Source organism: Ambystoma mexicanum, chromosome 10, assembly GCF_040938575.1.
Source record: "Ambystoma mexicanum isolate Mex_15411 chromosome 10, UKY_AmexF1_1, whole genome shotgun sequence".
Taxonomy (NCBI): Eukaryota; Metazoa; Chordata; class Amphibia; order Caudata; family Ambystomatidae; genus Ambystoma; species Ambystoma mexicanum.
In genome coordinates this window covers 114,700,961-114,714,855 of record NC_090932.1, presented here as the reverse complement: position 1 = coordinate 114,714,855, position 13,895 = coordinate 114,700,961, and positions in this window count along the sequence as shown.

Sequence of the window (13,895 nt, the reverse complement as noted above, 5' to 3'; positions counted from 1 at the left end):
TCAGGGGAGTAAGAGAAGGTAATAAAGCAAGTATGGTAGGAAAAGTGGTAGTGTCTTGGGGGGAGATATACTATTCAGTAATGGCCATCACAGAGATCTTATGTTTTTCCCCCAACTTGTGGCTCTCTAGATGTTTTGGACTAAGGGCCTCATTACGAGGTATGCCGGTAGCCGTGCCGCTATTTGCGGCATGGCTGCCAGCAAAACCGCATCCGTTTCCTCGGAATGAGGACTTACCGGACCATTCCGAGTTCGGATGGCCCGGTAATTCCTCACTCGAGGACACGGACACGGTTCACCCCCATAGGGCTGAATGGGAATGGGAGAGGGAGCAAACAATGAGCCATAACGAGATGGCCCGTTGTTTGCTCCCTCTTCCCCTCGCGGGACCCGGTATGCACGCCTGGTTTTGCCTTTTACGGCGCTGTTTAACCCGTTCCGCCAGGGTTGTAATGAGGCCCTATGACTCCATGATCCCTCACCATTGACTATGCTGGCTAGGACTGGTGGGATTTGTGGTGCAAAACATCTGCAGAGCCACAGGTTGCAGACCCCCTGCTCTAGAGTCTTCTTTATTTTTGTTTACTATTGCCTTTTTGTTTCTGTAAAAAACAAGTAGGTTCCTGGGGTCTGGTTGGACCTCATCAGTAGGGTGGAGATGTGCCTCTCTAAGAATAGTGAGCAAGGGGTCCACGTCTGGATTCCCCTAGTAACTTATAGTGAGACCCAATGTTACTTAAATATGCAAAAAACAAGGGGGGGTCCTGGCAGTCCTCTTGTTCAGAGGAGAATTGGCTAGCATTTTGGTGTTGGACTGCCCCAGGGCAGGACAAAGACTGATATGTTTAGGATATTTCTCCTCTGTGAACGATAGTGAGCTAAAGAATCTGGGTAAGTCTCTCGTAACCATGACCAATGTCTGGCAGAGGGACTCCCAGGACCCCCCTTGTTAATTTGCATAATTTATGTAACTTTGGGTCTCAACCTAAGTTACTAGGGGAATCCAGACATGGACCCCTTGCTCACTATTCTTGGAGCGGCACAGCACCACCCTACTGATGAGGTCCAACTAGACCCAAACATGTGTCTGGGGTTACTGTTGGTACTCTTGTTCAGAGGAGAATTGCCCAGCATTTCAGTGCTGGACTGATATGTTTAGGATATTTCTCCTCTGTGAAAGATAGTGAGCTAAAGAATCTGAGTAAGTCTCTCGTAACCAGGACCAATGTCTGGCAGAGGGACTCCCAGGATCCCATTGGTAATTTGCATAATTTATGTAACTGTGGATCTCACCCTAAGTTACTAGGGGAATCCAGACGTGGACCACTTGCTCACTATTCTTAGAGAGGCACAACACCACCCTACTGATGAGGTCCAACCAGACCAAAACACGGGTCTGGGGTTGCTGTTACTACTCTTGTTCAGAGGAGAATTGCCTAGCATTTCAGTACTGGAGTGCCCCAGGGCAGGACAATGACTGATATGTTTTGGATATTTCTCCTCTGTGAAAGATAGTGAGCTAAAGAATCTGGGTAAGTCTCTTGTAACCAGGACCAATGTCTGGCAGAGGGACTCCCAGGACCCCCCTTGTTAATGTGCATACTTTTTTGATTCTGTATACAATGTAAACGCTTGATTATTTATTTTTCGTTTCTATGTTTGTGCATCACCCTGCATCCCTTTGGGATAAGCAAGCCCATTAAATAAAATATATATGTAAAATAATTGCTCCCCATTTAATCATTTTGGATAAGCATGTTTGTGACTACTCCATCATTGGTCCTGCTATTTGGTCTCAAAAACAGCAACAAGCATTGGAAATGATAACAGTTTAGGCTTATGTATAGGCATGGGAAGGGCACTTGTCAGGCAGTGCCGTATTGTATTAACTAGCCAATGATGGTAGCCAGTGCAAAATGGTACGAGTACATAGGCATCTAATAGCAGTGCCTGGAAAATGCCTAATACTTATACACAAGTCAAAACTGTTGGCTTTGAAAATCCTTGTTTTTAACAGGACTTCAGTGAAGGACACATAGAGTGCTTATGAATCGAATGGCTGAAGGCAGACCTGGTTATGACATCCTTATTTACACAAATAGTGTGTTTATTGCTCCAATTAAGTAACTCTCAGAAGACTGCTTATAAAAAATACTGGCAGGCACTATGAGCATAAAGTGTGATGGTAAGGCTTGGTTAAAGCGAGCTGCAAGAGTTCCCATGAGGAGGTGCTTTAAACGGGGAGGGGTAGTAGGGTATCAGTTAATATTATCCCCATAAATAATATCGCCATATATATGGTCGCTGGGAAACCGCAAAGGCGATATTATTTATGGGGATATTATATAGGGTAAATGGGAGCGGGGTTTAGGGGGTGTTGCCCACTCCCTTTAAAAAAATTGGGAGGTTGCGCGGGGGTCCCCCGCAGGTTCCATGGGGTAATATTGCTGCAAAAAAAACGGCGGCATTCTTGTATGGCAATATGTTTGCAGGGATATTACCACATGGACCCTGTAGGAGCTGGGTGGGAACAGCCATAGGAATTAGGATGGCCATGGCCAGTCAACTGGTGGGCACATAACCAAACAGCACCTATAAATTGTGTGTCCCTCCTCAAATTACATTTCTCCCTATCTGTACTCTAATGCAATAATGTTGGCCTATGGTGGGCTCTGCCCCTAATAAGCCGAACTTAAAAGGACCTTAAAACAAAATTCCCCTTTCAAAGCACTATACCAAGATCATAATTGATGCATGGACATGAAAGAAAGAGGGCATGTTAGGTTTCTCATTCCAGAGGCAGGCACGGTAAAACGACGTGTACATGAAACACTTTCAAGTTCCTGCTTCCATTTTACCTTCAAGTGCAGCACAAACCTCAGCACCCATTAGGAAAAAAAAACTGATCTGTGTGAGCGCGAAGTCAATTATTCTAAATGATGAGCAGAAGAATTGTTGCTACTGTATTGTTGCTGCTGCCTCGGGGCATCCTGTTGAGTCGGGTCAATATGTCACAGCTCGTGCCTGGTGTGTGCAGCCACGGGAAGAAAAGTGGGAGCCAAGAATTGTACGTAGGTTAGTAGAAAAGCTGGTCGCATCAATAAAGTGTGATTATTTTTTTCCCTTCAAGAAATGTTACCTTTCCCTCTGCTGCTTTTCTTCTTCCGATGCAACAATTGAATATCGATCAATGCATGGGCTTGGGAAAAGGGGGAGCTCCCCCTGCTTTCCATTCCTCTCTCACAGCACTCCCGAAATCCTTTATCAAATGATTAGAAACAAAAACTATTCCCCCGGGGATAACAGGCAATGCAGTCCCTCAAACAAAAGGGAAGCTGTCGCTGCAAGACACTACCCGTCTCTGGGGCACACACACATGCTTTACCTCTGAGCTTCTCCATCTTTCCCAAGCGATATTTTATTGTCATTTTTAGCTACTGAGAAGGAGAGCATGTGTTAGATGCTTGATTGACAGCACCGTCATATTTGTCCACAGCTGGTCATCAGCAATGCTGCTAGGCTCACACTCCAAGGCCATGCTTTGAGGTCATTAAAGCAGCATTCACTCCCGGTGGTACTGCTCTGAAGTCACAGTGCAGCACATACAAAGACAGCTAGGCGATGCAGAGGACCTCTGGGTACCCAACCACTTTGCCAGGCATATCAACCTCCAATAACCTTGACATCCCTGCCACAACAGAGCATAACAGCAACCGCTTGGAGGGCACAAGATCATGTACATGGAAGAGGTGTTCTTTTTACCACGCCGCAGCATAACAATTCCCTAATGCTGCCCTGTCGCCCTTCGGCCCTTTGCTAGACAGGATTGTCAGAGGCTAAGCAGACTCCTGTGTAAATCAGAAGCCTCTCATTAAACAGGTTTGGTTCCTAATGTAATCGAGGTTTAATTTGTTCCCTAATTGAAGTTCTCTCCTTCTCACTTTCAGTTAAATCCTTCCGTTTCATTTCCCTTCAAAATAAGATCCCACCTCAGAACTTACAGGTAGTCCAAACATTGTTTAGAAGCAACCAACATGACACGATAACGGGACTACCTCAAAAGCATAATGGCAAAAAATTGTCATGGCAGTGCCAGAGTATGACCCTTTGGCGAGTGGATCATTCAGATCACCATTTGTGGTTGTTGTTTCAGTGGCACGCCAGTGAAGAGTAAAGGACCTCACGGTTTTTGAAAGACTATGCCAAACTGTCCAACTCTATTAGTTCTGCTCCAGAATGCAGTGTTATGGTGTAAAATAACAGCATGTGTTGTGTAACCTTATGTGTCAGTGAGAGCTGTGTGGCAAATTGATATCCATATGGTCAACCCTAAATCTGCAGAGGGAAATTAAGATTCATGTAGTTCACATGGAGCGCTATGGCAAAGCAAAAAATCCAGTGTTAGCTTGAAGCTGCACAATCATCTGGAAGATGTTTGACAAGCCAATGGATGAATGGGCAGTTGAGAGTAGACCCAGAAAGACCATCATATTCAACTGAGAGCTGTATGTACATCCTGGAGCTGCACAGCCAGATATGAACTACATTCCGAGCTGAGAACTGCACTGTACATTGCCAACAGCACAGTCAATTAAGAAATAAACAATCACAAAGGGCTGCATGGCAATCAAGCTGCATCATCAATCAAGACATGCGTCATCAAGCAAAAGCTGCATGCTTTACTAAGAACTGCACGGTCAACCGAGAGAAGCATGGTCACCTGAGAACTGATGGTCCAACGTGGGCTTCATGACCAAATGAGAGCTGCATATTGAACCAAAAGCTGCATGGTCAACCGAGAGATGCATGGTCACCTGAGAACTGATGGTCCAACGTGGGCTTCATGACCAAATGAGAGCTGCATGTTGAACCAAGACTTGTATGGTCAACTAAGAAAGTCTTAACACAATAATTCATAGCTAAACAACATTTATACGGTCAGCAAAGGGATATCTCATGAATTTATAGCTAAATAGTTACCTGAACAATGCATAGCCAACACCGAGTTGCATGGTCAATGAAGATCTGCATGACCAACTAAGAGTTATATGGCCAAATTAAGGCTGCATCGCCATCCTAGAGATGCATGGGGAACCAATAACTGCACAGTCATCTCAGAACGGCATGACCACATGAGGATTCTCAGCCACCAGGTGCCTTGGTCAGAGAAGAACATCGAGTCAAGTCAACCTAGAGCAGCGTGCTCAGTTTGGAGCTGCATGGTTATTTAAGTGTTGCATTGTCAAATGATAGCTGGATGGGCATCTGTCATTTGCTTCTATTCATACAAATGTGTTCTCTCCTCGTTTCACGTCTCTCATGCCTTTGCCTTCTCTTTTGTTGATCCCTGTTATCTCAAGCACAGACCCCATGGATGCTGTTAGACAATGACAGGGAACTGCCACATTATCAAACCATATAAATAAACTGAGAACTATGTGGCCAACAACAAATCTGCCTGATCAATTGAGAGGAGAATTGCAAATTGACTGCTGCATCGTCAATTGAGAACTCATCAGGGACCTGAAGCAGGGTCAACTGAGAGCAACAGGACCACCTGGGAGCTGTACAGTTATTCTTTGTCAGCCTTGTCACCTTAGCAATGCCTAAAGAAATGAGATCAGCACAATCAACCAAGACCTTCATGGCTATAGAAATTGCTTAATGGAGAGTCCTCTCTTCACTTGCCATTTATTGTTAGTGTCCTGATCTTGCAATAATCATTATTGCAAAGGAAGTCCCTCTCTGTAGTTTTTGTCACCACAAAAGTTGGAGGAACACGTGGAAATTGAAGGACATTTAACTGTTATCGCAATTCTTCAGCACTTGGAGACAATTGGTGAAACCCCCAGCCTTGCTGTCTGTCTACCTCTCACACTTGAGGATGTGAAGCCGTTCAGTGCTAGAGCGAGGCGGCAGGGCTGTCTGTCAAGGTCATCCCACCCATGACTGTTAGCGTGCAATCATGATATCTCACACCACACACTCAAAAAATGAGGCGGCTAACTTATTTTTTGGTATGCAATAATAATCCACTTCAAAGGATGACTTAAATGCCTCATCATGCTGGGCTCTCGTCCCTCCCTCCTCGTCTCCACGCCCCCTACTCCCTGGGAATGTGGCCGAGCACCCCAGGGGGGTAGGCGCGCCCCACAGTTTGAAGACCTCTGACATAACTGAAAAGTACCTCCCAACCAGGGAAGAGCTTTTTACTTACATAGGGCACAGCTGCCAAAGCTCCTCCATGCTGGTGTGGTGGCGGCTATGACGCCCTTTGTAAATTGCTTGAATTTGGAGCCCTGGTCCACCACCCAGGTTGCCGCTGCCATTGGCCACCCTGCACTTGAAATGACTGCAGTATTCTCTGCCTGCCGCTGCAGTACTGATTCCACACTGCCCATGGATGCGTGTTTCCCCACCCGTGAGGGACTGCACGTGTGACACTCCGGTGCATGCTTCAGCATGGCAAGTGCTCAGAAAAGAAGATCTGATGGCACCAGGAGATGCATGCATGGCCCGGTTGCCTGGTGATGACAAAGTAAGTAGAAACATGTCTGTTCTCCAAACTGCATGTTCTGTGCAACTTCATTGAGAAGCGCAGATTCAGCCTACATCCATTTCCCTGAGTGCTGCTGAGGCCTGCATCTTTCCTTAAAGGCCACAAATTGAGGACGTATGTTGGTCTAGATTCCTAATTGTCATTTCATGCTGGACCCACCACACAGCATCAGAAGTTGTTGCTTTACTGTCCACCAACCTCAGTCTGCACTGCACACCCACTAGCTCACAGTAGCCCTTCGCCTTGAGTATATATGATGACCACTGACAGTAACCACAGCAAACAAACAAGGTGTTGTAGCACCACTGTGTTTCCCGAAGACACTAGAAGTACTGCTTCTATCATGGACACAGGGGTGCATAACATTTGACAATTACTCTGAGATGCGAGGTCTTACAGCTTACACAGTGACACACAAGATGGCTCTGTTTATTGGTGCAATGGCTGCAGAGAGACAGACACTGTTTTTGCAGATGCCTGGAGCAACAACAACAACAAAAACAATAGCCCTACCACTGACTGTGTGGTTGAGGAGGCACTGCTCATTGTTGAATGTAGATTCGGCACTAGGCCAATGTGTTATTCAAGCATTATTATTGCACACTTGATTAAAAAGCCATGCCTGGTACCTTTGAAGATGTTGTGACTCTCCTAGTGGAGGTGCCAGGCACCTGCACGTTTAGAAATCTCAGTCAGCAACTCGTTTCTTGACCAGTTACTCGTTCACTGCAGCGACGCCATCTTACACGTGACTCTGCGACTCAGTAGAGCCACTGTAATGGATATGGCAGTGACCATTGTGAAAAACATCAAGCAGTCATTCCGCTGCATGAACAAGGGAGGCAGATGAAGGAAAAGAAACATAATACAGAAAGAAAACCTCCAAAGTATGACAAAACCACAACACCAGTCAAAGGGAGGACCCAAAATGTATTTTATCAACGTACATCTTACACAAAGACCGCTTAGACAAAGACAAGGATTGCAACCATACACCGGCAAAGAAATGGCTCCAAATTGCAGCATGAGCAGAACCAACAGATCCAAGAAGACACCAGGGAGGTTCCAAGTAGGGCTGTACCGAATAGCATATTTAGTATTCGGCCGAATACCGAATAGTTTGTCAACTATTCGGCAGAAGCTGAAGATGAAGCCGAATAGTTGCTTTATTTAATAAATCATGTTCCAAACTTCAAAAAACACAATTATTTTTTTTTTATTTTTTTTTTTTATACTTTCTTTTAACCTAAAAGGTTTTTAAAAGGTTTTGTGCTCGGGCTCTTCGTTTCTGGGTTTTTACAGTTTGCAGTTTACTCTATACGTCTTCTTTGGTTGTAGTCGTGAGTATTGTGTCCAAGATTTTGGCGGTTGCAGTAACCCATGTAGTACGCCCACCTCCGATTAGCCTGGCCCACCAGATCTCTTCATCAAAGATATGAGCCGCTGATAGCGTCGTCTTCAGGTAAGAATTTCTTATAGACTCTACGCCTGGACAAGTTAGGAGTAAGTGTCTTGTGGTTTCTGTCACCACTGGGTCTGTGCAGAATCTGCATTTGTTTGTTGTTGCTAGACCTCTTATCTTGAGAATTTCATTAGTATGAAGTAAGTTGAGACGAGCTCTTAGAAAAGTATTCCTCAGTTTACGATCAGGGTATCTTTTCACAAAGGGTTGGAGTTCATGTAGTTTGAAGGTCATGAGTGGTAAGTCGGCCACCAGTTTGTAAGAACCTGCTTGCTCCAAGGTGTTGACCCAGTCAAGCTCGTTTAATTTCTTTTGAATTTTCATTGGGTTTTCCACCAGGTCTTTTTTTGAGCAATTAATTTCGTCCAGTTTTGCTTCTTGATCCTTGTACCACTGGGTCAGGACGGCGGAGTAACCACTTTCAGCTTCTGCATCTATCGCTTCTAGTAGTTTCGAGCGTTTTTCAAGGAGTAATTTTCTGAAAAGCATCATGGTGTTCCTTTCTACTACTGCTGTCAACGAAAGCTGGCTCATTTCGCGTCTTATCAATACCAGAGGAGTAGAACTCGGTAGGTTTAAGACTTCTCTCCAATATTGGCTTTCCAACATGGGCCAGATTTTTTTTGGGAGGCCAGGCATAGCTTCAACTCCATACACAAGTGTGGGTGTGACCTTCATTTTGTAGAATTCTATAACTGGTATAAGAGAAAAACGCCCAAATTTCTTATCGTTTGCTTTTGCTTGAGATATTAAACTCTTTGTTTTCCTCAAAAGATGTTTTTGCATGGCGTTTTCCTTTGGCGTGTTATCCACCATGATACCCAGGTACTTGAATTCTGTCACCTTCTCGATGGATTCTCCTTCCAAAGTCCATGTGAAAAGATCACTTTTTGTTTTTCCTTTGCCAAAGAACAGAATCTTGGTCTTTGGCTTATTTATCTCCAAGCCATTTGCGGCGATATATGCAGCAAGGTTTGTCAGTTGTCTTTGCAGACCTATTGCTGTCTGGTCTGCTATTATGATATCGTCCGCATATAAGATTCTTGAGATTTTCATGTTTCCAATTTGTGGAGGGAAGGAACGAACCGTGAGCTCCGCTTCTTTATAGTCCCCTATAAAGGTCAAGAAGAGCGCCGGGGCCAACGGGCATCCTTGTTTGACTCCTCGGTTTGTAGGGATCTCATCAGAGAGTTTTCCTTGGTGGTCAAGCCTCACTTGAATTCTAGTGGCTGTGTGGAGGGCTATGAGTGGTTGTAGTATGTTTTCTGGACACTTCCAGGTCCTTAGCTTTTCCCAAAGCCTTGATCTATTTACCTGGTCGAACGCTTGGCTAAGATCGACGAAAGCCATGTAAGTTCGTGGGCCTCCGGCAAGCGACTTACTTTTTAAGATGTTAACCGTGAGAATGTTGATAGTTGCTCCTACGTTCTTTTTGAACCCAGATTGAAACGGGTCATTGCAAGGCGCATTCTCGGCCCATTTTTGGAAGTGTTTAAGGAGTAGAGATCCATAGACCTTGCCGATCACATTTAGCAAAGCGATAGGTCGAAAATTTCTGGGATCGTCTCTCACCCCCTTCTTGAAGATAGAGACGATCACTGCATTAGTCCAGGATTTTGGTAGAGCTTTCACTGTGGTCACTCTTCGGATGACTGCACTTATAAACTTTGACCAGACCTCCGGATGTTCTTTTAGGTGCACGTTGGTCAGGCCGTCCGGCCCAGGCGCTCTTGAGTTTTTCAACTTTTTCAAGATGTATAGGATATCTTCTACATCATGGAGCTCCACCCACAAAGATTGATTTTGTTCCTGGATAATGATGTTGTTTGCAGCGACGTCAAAGAAGAGATTTTCAAAATGGGTTTTCCACTTTGTTTCCGAGATGCCATTGATCAGGGCATCTGAGTTGATTTGATCAGTCGCGTTTATCAGAGCCCAGAAATCTCGAGGGTTTTTGGAGGACACGCACCGTAGCATGTCTTCTGAGTCCTTTTGATACATGATATGTCGGCGCTCTATCAGCCAGGACTTGTAGGCCTTTAATTCACAAGTCCAATCTTGTTTATCAGTATTTGAACCGGATTTCGTGTATCTTCTCTTTAGCTTTCTGAGTTTGCGTCTTCTGATGACCAAAGTTTGGTCATACGTGTGTGTTGACTTGTTTGTTGATGTGCTGTTTTTAATTTTTGGTTTCATGAAGACGTTTAGCAGGTCGCTATAGTCCGGTTGTGCAAAGGCACCTTCCAACGGGTCTCGCTTTATGTAATTAGTTGTTAAGCAGATGACGTTTTTTTGACTCAGAGCAAGACGATTTCCTTTAGGATTCGTTTTGAGCTTTGGAGCGCACATTGTTTTTTCGGTTACAGTGACTGGCCAAGTTAGGCATAGCAGATTGTGATCACTCGCCTTAGTTTTTTGAATGTCAAAGGATGCGATGATAGGCAGGAGTGTGGAGGAAGCGTAGATGTAATCAATTGTGGCCGTAACATTTCTACCTTCCCATGTTGGAGGCAGGTTTATCGTGTGAATTGACGTGGCCACGTTTTCAAGATTTTTTAATTTCATCAAAGCTGTCCATTTTTCACCTCTCAGTTCAGCCTTTGTTCTCGCCTTGCCTGAAAGTTTCTTAGCACATACGGCGTTTAAATCTCCGCAGATAAGCAGATGGACCTCAGAGTGTTCAATGTAAGCCTTATCGATTTCTTTTTCTACTGAGTCCAGAAAGTCTTTATCCGAAATGGCATCCGGATTCCAGTACAGGTTTATGATAATCAGGGATGTTATCACTGATTTGGCCGTTATAGTGTTCCAGTAGTTCCATTTTATCTGTACTGAGATCATGAGTAATGATGACGTTAGGATGTTTAGTAGTTCCATTCCTTTTCCATTTCTGATTGCGATTAACAACCCCGAGTAGGGTCTCCCCTTTGGTCCCTTTTTTGCTGTTTCAAAGGCTATGTCATATCCGTCTAGGGTGGGCTTTGTAGTTAGCCAAGTCTCCTGTAGACACAGGATATCGAAGGAAGGCAATTCAACATCACTCTGTGCTGTAAGGTGCTTAAATCCACGGGTGTTCCACGAGCCTAGTTTGGCTCGTTTGATGTTTGTTCCTCGTATTGAGTCGTCGTAGAGCTTTGTGGAAACGAGTTGCTATTTCTTTTGTGTGGTCAGGGCTTTGGGAAGCCAGGCCCAGAGGTTTTGCAAAGGATTTAGTTTTTCTTTGTCTTTTCCGTCTTTTTGCGATGTTTCCACAATCTGCGTACATGTTCTTTTAATTTGAATCGGTGGACCTCTTGGATTTCTTTCATATTTTGTTATTGACTCATTCAATCTTCCTTTATCGGAGGTTTTAGGTGTTCGAGATGTTTCCGGTTTTCTTGCGGCTTCTGGCCGAGGACTTCTCTTTTCCACACTAAATGTCTTCTCTGTGTCCAGCGATAGGGGTTTTATGTTGTTTTTCTGCCCCAGTACTTGTTTTTGCATCTTCTTTTCACAGGATCTAGAGACTTTAGAGGAGTCTGTTCTTATCCTTGAGTTACGGTAGGAGGAGATGGCTTTCCAGCGTTCAGAATTGTGTGTAACTCTGGCTGATTCGGTTTCGATTAGGTCATATCCTAATTTCATTAACTGTTTTAAGGATTCACGTAGTTTCTGTTTCACAGATGTTGATGAGATGAATAAGTATGCAGTTGCTTGACGACCTTCGTGTATTGGTTCCACTAGTAACAAGTCTCTTGATTCCACCGATCTCAATTTAGGGATACTATGGAGCAGCTCCATTACCGTTCTTCTGTTGAGGATTACATACTCTCGACAGTTTCCAATTTGTTCCAATTTAAAGGCGGGAGCACCCCTCCTCGCATCAGGTTTTGATTTGGACGTGATCCCACTGTCCTCCTGGTCTCTTTCCTTTCTGTTTGGTCTTACATGTTCTTGACTGTATTCCCGTCTATCCTTTTACCTATATCCGTCATTTGTTTGCTTACTTTTTCCCATTTCCTTATGCACGGAATTTGCCCCGATGCCACTATCTGGTTTTGGCACTTTAATGAGGCTTGACTGTTGCAATCTTTGGTTTGTGTTTTTTTCGTCCTTATCAGGCGATCTGTCCAGGCCCCAGTTTGCCTTACGAGTCAGCTTCTTACAACGATCTTCTAATGAGACGAAAAAGTAGTCTCCTATATCTTTTAGGGCTTGATCCAAGATTACTATTGGTTGGTGTTCCCGTGGTTGTTTCTCTTATCGTTTGACACTCCACGAGATCAGATGCAGGTTTTTCACAAGGGTGGTTTAAATTTTCGAGGGCCTCTTCCATCAGAAGGTCTTCTGTAGATTTAGAGGTGTTTGAAGACCCCGACGTCTCTATTAGGTCAATGCACACTGGAGTCTGGGCCACCTGGTTTGTTGGCGTTGAACAGTTTAAGTTTGATTCTGAACTTATTCCATCTTTCTGAGGCTTCGTTCTATCATTAAAACTTTTTTCCTCCACCGGTAGGCAGAAAACCAGTTGCCTCACGCTGTTAATAGCTGGGGCATTTGTCGGTCTATAGTCCTTGAAGATAGGAAAATCTTTGTTTATCGTAGATTTTAAAGTTTTTGTTGAAAGAGACTCTTGATCAAGGCCCATTGTGTGATCTTTTTTCTCATTTAAACTGGTTTGGAAATCCTTCTGTCCCTGGCGAGCCCCAGTAGTACTTTTTTTTTTCAGTGTCGCGCTGCGCTGCGACAAGTGGAGGTGATTATTAAAAAAACAAATAAAGCACCATTTTAAATGTATTCTATACTTTTATTTCTCTTCATTGTAATTAATGTAGCATCTTTATTTAAAGTATAAAAGCCAGAAAAAAGCAGATTTAATAATAAATAAAAAGACCAAATGTACAAAAGATTGTTGCATATTCAGTGCCAGTTAAAGTAGGGGGCTTCACAAATGCAAAAGGACTGCCTTTGTGAATTAGATGCATTGCATTCTCTATCCAGTTGCAAAATTGATGTGGTCTAGTTTCGAAACTTCTTTGCAGCTCACATAGAAATGTATTAAATGGTTCATGTCGGCTCATGCAGGACACAAGTCAAGAGGAAATCTGAAATGCGTGAACTCCATCTCACAACTATTCTCCCCACCCAAACAAATGCTGCTCACTTTTCACATATCCTCGCCACTCCTTCTCTCCAATACACAAACATATGCAACTTATCATTCCTAATAACATATCAGATAATGTTAAACTCAGGCTCAAGTCCTTAAAAAAAGAAAAGGGGGGGGTCTATGACGTACGCAATGGGAAGTGACATGACAGGAACTGAAAGTATCTATGCACAGTTTTTTCAGTTTGTCTTTTCCAACTGAAAAAAGTGTCCATTGCACATAAACATTCGGCAAAAGAAAAGATGTTCCTGTATTATTGCTGGCTAAGTATAAACGGTGAGCACCTTTTATGTCTAAGAATATGTAACAAAACATGTCTTAAAGAGCAGATTAAAACATAAGATATTTTTCAGCTGTGTGATAGCAATTTGTCTGGTCTAATTCTATTTAGTTTTGCTAACTGAAGTCTATATTTGCCTTTCTGAGTTCATGTTGCATTGTATTCAAATGAAAATGTCAAATTGTTCGGCTAGAGCCGAATAGCAAGAAACTATTCGGCTGGAGCTGAATAGCTTTTTTGCAGCCGGAATTCGGCCGAATACTTACTCGAAGCCGAAGTTCGGTACAGCCCTAGTTCCAAGGCTTTGAAATGACATGCCACTGCTCCAGTTCTCAGAGATGAGAGGGTGCAGCATCCCAAACATCCCCCTTGCTCCACTGTGGGCGAGCACATTCCTTCCTGGCCTCAGTACAGTACATCAGACTGGTCATGCAGGGTAGCTCAC